Source organism: Anolis carolinensis, unplaced genomic scaffold (genome assembly GCF_035594765.1).
Source record: "Anolis carolinensis isolate JA03-04 unplaced genomic scaffold, rAnoCar3.1.pri scaffold_11, whole genome shotgun sequence".
Lineage (NCBI taxonomy): Eukaryota > Metazoa > Chordata > Lepidosauria > Squamata > Dactyloidae > Anolis > Anolis carolinensis.
In genome coordinates, this window is record NW_026943822.1 from 10,210,648 (window position 1) to 10,223,565 (window position 12,918).

Consider the following 12,918-nt stretch of genomic DNA (forward strand, 5'->3'; position numbering starts at 1 on the left):
AATATTATAAACTGATAATACAGTAATCACTTATCCAAGCTAAACGGGCCAGCAGAAGCTTGGATAAGCAAATATCTTGGATAATAAGGAGGTATTAAGGAAAAGCCTATTAAACATCAAATTAGGTTATGATTTTACAAATTAAGCACCAAAACATCATGTTTTACAACAAATTTGACAGAAAAAGCAGTTCAATACGCAATAATGTTATGTTGTAATTACTGTATTTACGAATTTAGCACCAAAATATCATGATATATTGAAAACATTGACTACAAAAATGGCTTGGATAATCCAGAAATTTGGATAAGCGAGGCTTGGATAAGTGAGACTCTACTGTATTTAACACTCTAGTCAGAAATAGAGATATGAAAATTTATCCCCCCCCCCCTTTTTTTTGAAATTAGAATAGTTTAAAACCCAACTTCTTTCCATCTGTACTTAGTTCTTTAAGAACTGAAACTTAAGGTACCTCTATACTATAGAATTAAGGCAGTTTGGCACCACTTGAACTGCCATGGCTCAATGCTATGGAGTCATGGTAATTATCTATATATATATATATATAAACTAGCTGTGCCCGGCCACACGTTGCTGTGGCGAAGTATGGTGGTTTGGGAAATAAAGTATTGAGGAATTGGTGGTAGTTAAGGTCAAGGGTAAAGGTTTTCCCCAGACATTAAGTCCAGTCATGTCTGACTTTGGGGGTTGGTGCTCATCTCCATTTCTAAGCTGAAGAGCCAGCGTTGTCCGTAGACTCCTCCAAGGTCATGTGGGATGACTGCATGGAGTGGCGTTACCTTCCCGCCGGAGCAGTACCTATTGATGCACTCACATTTGCATGTTTTTGAACTTCTGGGTTGGCAGAAGCTGGGGCTAACAGTGGGGGCTCTCTCCGCTCCCCCAATTCAAACCTGTGGCCTTTCGGTCCAGAAGTTCAGCAGCTCAGCGCTTTAACACGCTGAGCCATCAGGGGATATTATTTCCGAAAGGTTGTGAATATACAACATTTCTGATTTTTTTTGTCTGTTGGAGGCAAGTATGAATGCTGCAATTAGGGAAAATTATTAGGATGTAATGGCATTGCAGCTTTAAAGCCTGGCTGTTTCCTCCCTGAGTGAATTTTTTGTTGGGAGGTGTTAGCTGGCCCTGATTGTTACCTGTCTGGAATTTCCAATTTCCCTGCTTTCAGACTGTTGGTCTTTATTTACTGTCCTGGTTTTAGAGATTATATTGTTCTGCATTATTCTATCCTAGTAATTATTTCATATTAAATTAGAATCTTGCTTATCCAACATTCGCTTAAACAATGTTCTGGATTATCCAACGCAGTCTGCCTTTTAGTAATCAATGTTTTTGTAGTCAGTGTTTTAAATTCATTGTGATATTTTAGTGGTAAATTTGTAAATACAGTACAGTAGAGTCTCACTTATCCAACATAAACGGGTTGGCAAAATGTTGGATAAGCGAATATGTTGGATAATAAGGAGGGATTAAGGAGAAGCCTATTAAACATCAAATTAGGTTATGCTTTTACAAATGAAGCACCAAAACATCATGTTAGACAACAAATTTGGCAGAAAAAGTTGTTCTATATGCAGTAATGCTATGTAGTAATTACTGTTTTTATGAATTTAGCACCAAAATATCACGATATATTGAAAACATTGACTCCAAAAATGCATTGGATAATCCAGAATGTTGGATAAATGAGACTCTACTGTAATTATTACCTAGCATTACTGCGCATGGAACTACCTTTTCTTTCAAATTTGTTGTATAATATGATGTTTTGGTGCTTAATTACCTAATTTGATGTTTAATTAGCTTTTCCTGAATCCCTTCTTATTATCCAACATATTCACTTATCCTACCGGCCTGTTTATGTTGGATAAGTGAGACTCTACTGTATACTGATAATCTTATATTATCTGCTTAGAACTGGATTATATGAGGCCCCTTCTTCACAGCTGTATAAAATGCACACTGAAGTGGATTATATGGTAGTGTGGAGTCAAGATAATCCAGTGCAAAGCAGATAATATAAGATTATAAATGGGTGATATAGCTGTGTGGAAGGGCCTTGAGTCTACACTGCCATATAATGCAGTGCAAATTAGATAATCTGTGGAAGAGGCCTAAGAGAGGCCTAAGTCTGCCTGTCCCCTCAGCTGAGTTGGTTGCTAGGAGACCAAGTGGGCAGATATTAGCCCTGTAACTGGCAGCAATTGGATAAAAACAATTATTCCTTTCCCTCTAATTAGGACTTTATTTTTCTTTTCTTTTCTTTTTGTTGTATCAACCTAGAGGCGTGGATTATGGGTTGTGTTGTCAAATTTCGAGGTTGGGGGGCCTGTAGTTTTGTTGTTTTGTCAATCGTCGTGATGCCATCACTCATTTATATATATAATGTAGCCTTCTCTGCCAATGACCGCTGCCATGGTTCCATGAAACTGAACCATGGGCAGTCCTTTAAAAAAGAGACTGAAAGCAAATATATAATCAAAATTTTGCCTTTTCATTTTTACCAACCTGATCTGGATTTCTAAAGTATGTGTGTACTTGAAAGCACTTCCTCCTCTACCTCAGGAAAGATGCATGGAAATAGGGTTTTCCAGAAATGCATGCAAACATAGATTAAGACTGCTGTCTAAATAATGGTCCTCATGTCATTGGGATGATGAATCTATTCCAAGCTTTGGCTTTCTTTATGGAAGCTCTCCAAGGTGCTGAACTCATTTGGAAATATGCTTCAGGACCTTGGTGAGCTCTTTAAAAGCCTAGATTAAAGCCTCGAGTTGATCCACTATCCATCACCAGCTAAAGTTGCTTTTGCCAAATATTTCGATGGGTATTTAGTAGAGTTGTGCAATCCAGGTAAACCATGAGCCATTTCGTGACCCAGCTTTTGGTTGGGGCCCAATCCAATTTTTGGGAGCCTCTCCTATATGTTTTTGCTTGGGGGTGCTGAAAGATGTGTGTTTCTATTGGCCCATTATGGGAAGGGGGGCTTCCAAAGCTCCCCTTCCTGTCATTTTAGGCATTTAAACTGTTTGTTTCTACTCTAGAGAAGAGGTGCTGGGCTGCAGGCAGGAGCATTTGCTTTAAGAAGGCTTCTTACCTGTTTCTTCTCTAGAGGCAGGTGCATGCTTTTTGTTTGGTAGGATTGATATTATTAACTAGCTTGGGGACCCGGCGATGCCCGGGTTATTCATAGACGGCATTGAGTTGTTTTGGATATTTTGAATGGGCCCATTTGTGCAGATCTGTGGGTGATGGGGTTTTCAGTGGGAGACAATTTGGGTGAAGGTAATGCAAATCCCATAATCCTTTGTCCATCCTCGGCCAAACTGCTGCAGGGTGTAAAGTGTGTCATCTGGGATATGTGTGCTGAGTTTGGTTCAGTTCTGTCGTTTGTGGTAGTTGCAGTGATCTTAGGAAGTGAGTGAAGGTATTGTAAATCCCATCATCCATGGTCCGTTGTCCCACAAACCACATCAAATGTAAAGTAGGTGAAAGGGAGTATGTGTGGCAAGTTTTGTCTTTATCAGTCATTGTTGTGGGTTGCTGTGGTCTCAGGAAGTGAGTGAAGGTACTGTAAATCCCATCATCCTTGGTCTGTTGACCTTCAAACTGCAGGAGGGTCATGTGGGGCATATGGGCCAAGTATGGCTATGAAGCGTCATTGGATAGAGTAACAATGGACAGCGGATGGGAAAACATTTGAAAGTACTGCCGATCCCATCATCCATGGTCCATCCTCCCCCACACCACACCAGGGTGTAAAGTGGGGCAGATAGCATCAGTGTGCCAAAATTGGTGTAGTTGTTTCATTCATGCGCGTCTCAATGGTCTGTGGGAGGTGAATCAAGGGAAGGTACTGTAAATCCCATAATCCTTGGTCCATCCTCCTCCAATTGGCACCAGGATGTAAAGGGGGTCACGGGGGCTCTGTGTGTCAAATGTGGTCCAGATCCATCACAGGTGGGCACCACAGTGGTCTGTGGGAGCTGAAGCATTTGAAACTACTGCAAATCCCATCATCCATTGTCCAGCCTGCACAAAATGGCATCAGGAGATAGAATGGGTCAAGGGGGTTATGTGTGCCAAGTTTGGTCCTAATCCGTCATTAGTTAGAGTAACAGTGGTCTGTCAGAGACAAAGTGTTTGAAAGTACTGCAAATCCCATAATCCTTGGTCCATCCTCCCCCAAACTGCTGCAGCGTGTGAAGTGTGTCATTCGGGATATGTGTGCCAAGTTTGGGTCTGTTCTGTGATTCGTGGCAGTTGCAGTGGACTCTAGAAGTGGGTGAAGGTACTGGAAGTCCCATAATTCTTGGTCTGTCCTTCCCCAAACTGCCCCAGGACATAAAGGGGGTCATGGAAGTTCTGCGTGCCAAGTTTTGTCCAGTTCCGTGACTGGTGGGCATCGCAGTGGTCTGTGGAAGGCCAAGCAATTGAAAGTACTGCAAATCCCATCCTCCATGGCCCATCATCCCCCAAACGGCACCAGGACATAAAATGGGTCATAGGGGTTATGTGTGCCAAGTTTGGGCCACGTCAGTGATTCCTGGTGGTCACAGTGGCCTGTGAAAGTGGCGGCCAATCAGAAAGCTGCCACATACTCGCAAACAAACATTGACTTTTATTATATATCTTTAGTAAAAGGCGAAAGATTTATACGATCTGAAGAGAAACCAGAGTATATATAGATATTAGGCTTGATCGATCCATGAAAAATTTGATTCTAAACTCGTTTCAATACTAGAGGGGGCAGTTTTTTCGTTTTTGTTGCTAATAACGAATTTGGCCCCCAAAATTTTTCGAAATTAACGAAAATTCGTTATTTTCTAAATTAATTCGTTAATGGCGGACGCGCATGCGCGGTGGCCCAAAAACAGCCCGAAGGGGGGGGACTTAGGGGGCTCTCCCGCCCTCATTTTTTGAGTGATCTTCTTCAAACTTGGTACAGTGGTAGAACACATTTAACACTGATAGCTCACCAAAATGTGGAACGTTTCCCTTATCCTCTGATTTTTGGCAAATTTTCATAGCTTTTATAATAAACCTTTTTTTAATAATTGCAGTAATCTGTTCCTGGTTTGAAAGTCTTATTTCCTGTTAAATTGGGTTGTCTTTACTGTGAAAGTCATTGTTCTACTTCAGAAACTTTGTTTTTGTGGCTGAAACTTTGTTAAATTGGTGTGTGTGTGATATATATTGTGTGTATATATATATATATAGTCCCTGCTTCTGGCACATGGCCATAGAGCCCGGAATACATACCACAACAGTGTGATCCCGGCCATGAAAGCTTTCGACAACACAACCACAGTATCCATTCAAGTTCATGTAGCGTAGTATGGACTGGAGACCTGTATTGGGGGGAGGGAGGGTGCGAATCTGGGCCCCTGGGAGCAGCCGAGGACGGGCCTGGCCCACACCCCCTCGCATCCCGGGCCTCTTCCTTCCTCTTCCTTTTGTTATTTAAACTATATATTGTGAAATTATGGTGTGTTTTTTTTCATGCGTGTTCTGTGTTCAAGATAGGGAGACCAAAGAGGAAAAGCAAGGGAGGGACGGAGGCCCCAACACTTCCGGCTCCCATGCGAACTCCCCCCTTGTGTGCCTTGGAGGGTGGAGCATGCGCACTGGCTCTCCCTTTCTCTATGGCTCTTTTCAGGTCGCTTGGGAACCCGAAGTGCCTCCTCCCTTTGCCTTTGTGTCCAAGAAGGAGAGAAGGACGTTGCAAGGTTTGCATTGAGGGTGTTTCTCTGGTGGGTTTGGCTTGGAAGGGGGCTCATTAAGGCCCAATTAATTAATGCACTGAGCTGAGGCGAGGCGGCGGCGGCGGCGGCCATTTCCCCCCTCCGTCTTCCTCCTCCTCCTCGGCCTCCTTCCCCCTCGCCCCCTCCCATTGGCTGAGCCTCCCATTGGCTGAGGGGCAAAAGGAAAGGAGTTTGGGTGCTTTGCAAAAGCTTTTTTTTCTTTTCGAAAAAAACGAAGAAATAAGAAAAAACGGCCTCTCGCGATTCGAAACCGCGATATCCAGACGTGTGGACAACCAAGGTTCGATATTGCTTCAAAACAATCGAAAAAAACGAATCAATAACGGTAAACGGGGAAAACGAATTATTTGAGCAAGCCTAATAGATATAGATGATAATATTTTAAAAGTATTTCCTGAAGGAGAGGAAGGAAAGGAGAAAAAGAAGCTAAAATAGTGAAAGCCCCCGAATGTCCCCGCACCCCATCCATCATCCCTCAAGTCTCCAACTCCCAGTCACTCCCGATAAATAAAAAGAATCAGGAAAATTAAGGAAAATCAAAAAAATTCAACTGTGATGCCGAATAGGGGAGGATGAGCTGAGATCGGTTCTCACTTACTTTCGTGTTGGGCAGGTTTTCGTACTGGGAGGACCCTTATCGTTATGTGCTCCCGAATTATCAAAGGTACCGAAGGAAAGGGAGGAAACAGAGGAAATGAAATCCGTGCATAATCCTAGTATTTAAAATGGATATTTGGCTCCCATAGTTTGTCTTCTTCTGAAGCTTCCGGCTGTGTGCAGCTTTCTCCTATGACTGTGTTGTCTCCCAGAGTGGTTGATGGACAGGTTGTTATGGGATGGCAAATCCATTTTTTGTTTTATTACTGCTTCTACTAGAGACTTGGCTTTGGGTTGTTCTGAGCTTCTGTTGGGAATAAGGTGTGATATTTAGATGGCTCCCTTACAACCCAGAGCCATAAACTGAGAGTAGATTTATTGCTCCACAGCAACAGATCTACTACTACCCCTAGTTGTTGGATGGTTTTTTCCTTATACTTTCAGGTTCCTCTGACCATTTCCTCTTCTTTCCTTTTTTTATTCCAATCATTATTTACTAAAATAGGTTCTTTGCTTCTTTAAACACAATCTCTCCCGATATTTCTTTTATGACTTTCCTCAGCTTTCCCCCCTAATCCCACCCTTCTCTGGAACCATTGCAGTTTAGACACTAGTAGCCAATTTGGGCTCTTCTCTGACATTATATTGGCAATCCTTGCTTTGTTTGCCAGGCCCAGTGATGCTTGATTAATGGACCTTGTTAAAGTCATGCCAATTATCAATTCAATCCGAAGAAGTATGAAAGGAGGAATTTGAAGACCTCTCTTCCTTAAGGTAGGCCTCTGTTAATGTGTTAATGTGAGTTAACAAAACTAAACAAGATGGACCAATGGTCTGAATCAAGCCAGACTACCTTCTTTGAAATAGAATTTGGCTCTCAGGACTTGAAAAAAACACATTTCCCCATTCTTATCTTAAACAATTTTTTAAAGTCTAAGAATACGTTTAACACACAATTCTTAATTCTACAATGACAGTAAAACACACATTCATTTAGGGTTCAAGGAATGTAGAAGCCATTGGGAAGGGTTGTAGCTAAGTCTTTCTGCCTGTAAGAAAATCCCAGTTTTCCCTTTTTAGGATTTGCAGAAAATGTGGTTCATCTACAGTTCATAAGATCAAGGTCAGCCCAAGGAAATCCCTACGTTAAATTGAATTCAGAGTCTCACCTTTTTATGCAAGGTGATGATCACCTTATTTATTGCCCCCACGTAACCAGCCACAGGTGGAACTGGCTACAGACAATGAAATTGGGGGCCATCTGCCCACTCTTTCACTTTTTGTCTTGATGTGCCACTTGACCCCTGGTGACAAATGGCAGCACAACTGAACTGTCCACCCATTGACCCAGGGTCAGACCTATGAACCTGTCTGTAGGCTAGAATGTATGGAGTCTCAAAGAGCAACCATTCAATCAGTGTCATTGTTGGGAGCTGGGCTGATAGGACCTGGCAAGCTGTGAACATGGGGAAATGACAGGAGATCTCATTCAAGTCAATGTCATAATCATCTTACCTCCGGGCTTATAGTTTCAGTTGGAGGCTGGCTTTTTCTATTAATTTGTCAGTAGGTCTAAGAGAATGCTGTAGTGAGATTGATCATTCATTCATTCATTTATTCATTCATGCATTCACTCGTTTTAGGATTGTGCCAAGACAGCTCAAGTATTGGGCTTATTAGTGCATGCAAACAAGGATTAGTATCGAATGTACAGGACTAGTCTAATAGTTTCCTAGAACTACTCCTGGTGATTTGGGTAGGAATCCACTCAGAGCTTTGTGCCAACATAACTGTGTATAATGGCAGTGCAATTCTTTTTCTGACATCACATATGGAAATATTCAGTATTTCCACATATCACAATTTTGACAAACAATTACTGGATGTCATCTGATACAGCTCTGTCTCCAGAACCAAATGGCCAGTGATAATTGTACAAAGATAGTATGCATAACAAGATGATGTAGTACAAGCAGCACTTGAATATGTTGAATGCAGATTTATGTTATGCAAGCCTGATGTAAGATTTTGGTTGGCTTTTGGAATTGTGATAATCTTTTTGTCAATAGATATTAGAGGTGTGCATTTTTCATTTGCCTCATAATTCAGACAGGCCTGTAGCGAGGGGGCGGTTTTAGGGGTTCAACCCCCCCCCCCCCAAATTTTTCAGGTTATAAAAAAACCCTGGTTTACTCATGAATTTTAACTGGTTAACCAAATCCCCATGCTAAGTCTATGAGACGCAAAACAGTAAGAGTCCCTCCAGGCACTATTTCAAGCAGATATTGACAGGTTTATAGCAGGGAGAGGTGTGTGCTAGGGGTTCAAAGTCAGTTTCCTTTTCAGTGCAAGGAGCAAAGCAAAGCCCCAAAAATGTCCTTAGTGCCTTGCCTTTCCTTTTCTCTAGATTAATGGAGTCTCAGTATTAGGAGCAGGAAAAAGAGGGAGCAGCATTTGCTGGGAACAGAACAGAACTCTGGGAAATGTAGTTTGGGAAGGGAGGAGCTCTATGCCTGAGAATTCAAAAGGCCCTGCTCTAAACTACATTTACCAGACTGCATCAGCATCAGAAAGCACCAATCAGGGCAGCGGAGAGAGAGATTTGTCCCTCTGTGACAGCAGCCAGAGAGCGTTCCAATGAATGGTTGATTAATATGAGAGACATTCAATGAGACAGCTGTTGTGATTTTTCTAAAAAGTTTTTGTCAAAACTTTTTAAAATCCCTAAAATCAGTAGATGTATGAATATTTCTGAAAGTTGGGGGAATGATTCCCTGTTATCTCCTGTCATTGTATAGAAAATTCAAGGAGATAGTTCTTGCAGTTATTTTTCAAAGCATGTTGTCATTTTTCAAAAAATGAGGGAGAAAGGAGCCCCTCAAGTTTCCCCAATTATAGTAATTTATGTGCATTTAGAGGTAAAGATTTTTCCCTGATGTTAAGTCTAGTCGTGTCCGACCCTGTGGGTTGGTGCTCATCTCCATTTCTAAGCCGAAGAGCCGGTGTTGTCCATAGACACCTCCAAGGTCATGTGGCCAGCATGACTGCATGGAATGCCATTACCTTCCCAACAGAGCAGTACCTATTGATCTACTCAGTTACATGTTTTCGAATTGCTAGGTTGGCAGAAGCTGGGGCTAACAGCGGGAGCTCACCCTGTTCCCCGGATTCAAACCACTGACATTTTGGTCAGCAAGTTCAGCAGCTCGGTGGTTTAACCCACTACACCACCAGGGGCTCCTATGTGCAATTACTGAAGCAAAAAAAAGTAACAATATTTTGTTATTCTCATTATAGTAACATTTTCATTAACTATACTTTAGAAACACTTTAGAAATGAAATGCCAGCGCCCTACAGTTTTGTAATTACTTTTGAACCATTTTTAGTGCATCACACATCCCTAATAAATATGTTTAGGAAATGTTCAAGACCAATGTACTTCCCCTTCTCTTCCTCCTTCCTTTTTCCCTACTTCCTTGCCTCACTCCCTCTCTTTTTGTAATCATGTTATTTCGATAAATCCATGTTTAAAAAGAGTTAACTCTCATTTTCTAGTCAGCAGAATATTATTATCATCATGCCTATCATCATGCTCAAAGAAGAGGAAAGAAATTGAAGGCAGAGGGTTTCGTATTAGGGGAAAGGTGGAATATAAATGAAATAATTAAACAAACCAATTGATAAATCAAAGAATCCAGTAGCACCCAGAGACCAAATAGGTTATTTCAGCATGGCCTGTCATGGATACTAATCCACTTCATCAGACACGTTCCCGGAGAACAGTATTGTAGCCCAACTATTTAAGTATAGCTATGTAGTTGTACATGTAGGACCATAATATATTCTCTTAATACATGAAGATGCAAACAGTGAATTTAGAAAAAAAAGATGAAGGGTTTTTATAATTAAAGCATTTCAATGCACCATTTCTGAGTACCTGTTGAAGTTCCCTGCTCTCTTTGGTTTCCTTTCCTTCTTTAAAACCGCCACATGCAGGCAGTATAAAGAAAAGCAGTGACATTAAAAGAATAGTCAACCTGGAAAGGAAGAATATCTGTATGCAAGAGGTAAGCAAAACACAAGGAAACACGGTTTTCTGATGGGGGGCTGGATGGCATGCTAAACTGATTCATTGACATCTGACCTTCATGCGCCCTGAGGTTAGCTCTGGATTAAATTGCAACTGAAATAATCATAGAGGTTTTGCTTCAAAAATTAATGCTCTGCTTGATTCAGTTTGACAGAAGTAGCACAAAGATGCCAACGACCAAATTAAAGCGAGCTGGATTGTCTGACAGTGCATCTGTTGATGGCACAATTGAATATATATTTTGCTTGCCTTGAGCTATCATATACGTACCTGATTTTTGTTCTTGTGACATAAGACATTATTCATCTAAAAAAAACCCAACTTGGCCAGGCAGCGTCTTCAGTGAACAAGCTAAACATAATCCTTGCATTGGTGCAGGAAGCTAATATCAAATTTACCTCTTTAAATTCTGTATTTTTTTTTATTTTGAGAACATTCTGCAAACCCTTGGTTAATAATAACTGGGTCCTAACCTCAGATTATTGGCCACAAATAGTTAACTTTCTTAGGGCCATATCTTCTAAAACTGAAGGTTGGCATCAAGATAGCAACTGATACCATAGTCAAGCAATCTATCATGGAGCCCATTCCTCCTCCTGAGAAAGTAATGATATTAGTATGGCTTGCAAATGTGAGTAGATCAATAGGTACCACTCCGGTGGCAAGGTAATGGTGCTTCCTGCAGTCATGTTGGCCAAATGATCTAGGAGGCATCTACAGACAATGTTGACTCTTCAGCTTAGAAATGGAGATGAGCATCAACACCCAGAGTCTGACATGACTAGACTTAATGTCAAGGGGAAAACTTTACCTTTTATAATGTCACCTCTCATTCCTCTCTTCTAAACATTGCCAGTTCCCCAAGCTATTACTTTTAGGACTTGGTTTTCAGACCACTTACCATCTTGGTTGCCCTTCTCTGGACATATACCAGTTTGTACAGCCTTATTGAATTATGGTGCCCAAAACTGAACACAGTCCTCCAGGTAAGGTTGGTGCAATCGCCTATGCTGTCATTCAATGTGCTTTCCAATTGTTTCTGACTTATGGTGAACTTATCATGAAGTTTTCTATGTAATGTTTGTTCAGAGAGCATACGTAGCTTCCAGTATATATCGCATGACTGAAAATCAAGGTATTGAACCAAGCAAGAAGCTACTGAATGTCATATAGGTCCATATGAGTTGTTAGTTCAAGGAGCTAAACTTTTCATATGGAAGGGATCAATCCCATGAAGGGTCATTCAGACTGGAGGATTTCTAAGGCTTCAGCAAGTCCCCACCTTTGGTCAACACGCATTCTTGAGTTGGAGGAAGGTATCTCAGATGGTGCCCAACTGTTTTCCATATCCAACCTGAAAATTCTGGTAACTTCTAAATAAGCTGCCATGGTCTCCTTTCATGGAAATGCTTTTGCCAAACCAAAGACTGATTACAAAGCCTAATCATCTCCACTCCATTCAGACATAACAAGTAAACTAACTTGTCCTAAATTAGTGGGAAACTGGGTCTTAAATCTTCTAAATTGAACCCCTAATTGCCACATTTCATGGAGAACCAAGCTAGCATGAAGGAGAGGGTAATCCTCTTAGGAAATCCTGAGATCAGTTTTCCTTCTGCAGTCCCATGACATTGTTAAAGTTGAAGCACAATCCTTCCAAAATGCTACTTTACCACACTTTACCATGCATTTTTTGTAAAAAAAAAAAATTGCAATCTTTCTTCCTCCATCATAATAATTTTCTGATTCTTACAAGACCTGCTAGAAAATTGGGTGAATTGTTCCATCATGTTTATTTATCTTTTAAAAATTTGTTTGACTTGAAGGAAGTTCATAGAATGAAAGAGTTCTTTGGATGGGACAGGGCAAAAGAAATGTTATATTAAATATATTATATGTTGATGCATTACTAGAGGCTCCATCTTCAATGCCATATAATGTAGCTTGGATTGCATTATAAGGTAAGTCTAGATTCACATACTGCAGCTTGAACTGGAATTGGATTATATGAGTCTACAATGCCATACAATTTAGTTCAGTGCAGTTGATCTGCATTCTAAAACTGCATGATATCTGCAATGGCCAGACAGTGGTGACAAGGAGAATCTCCAGCTCTTTGTGGTGAAAATCTGATGGTCCTGATTGAATAGAACCAACATATGCAGGCAATATGGCCAAGAAACTATTTGAGCAGCATCATTTTCCATTCCATTTCCCCAGTCCAAGTAAAGATACCTGCTAGGCAGCAAAGGTCCACATCCATCCTGAATCCCAGAGCTGATTTAAGAAATTAAAACAAGGAGACACCAACAGCAAGGCAGAGAAGGGAGAGGTGGTCCAGGTGCAGATGGATTCCCATGTATTTATTTAAGCTCAACATATTTTGAACAGCTGTTCCACTTCAGGGGCGCTGCGAATATAAACAACATCAAGCTGCAAGG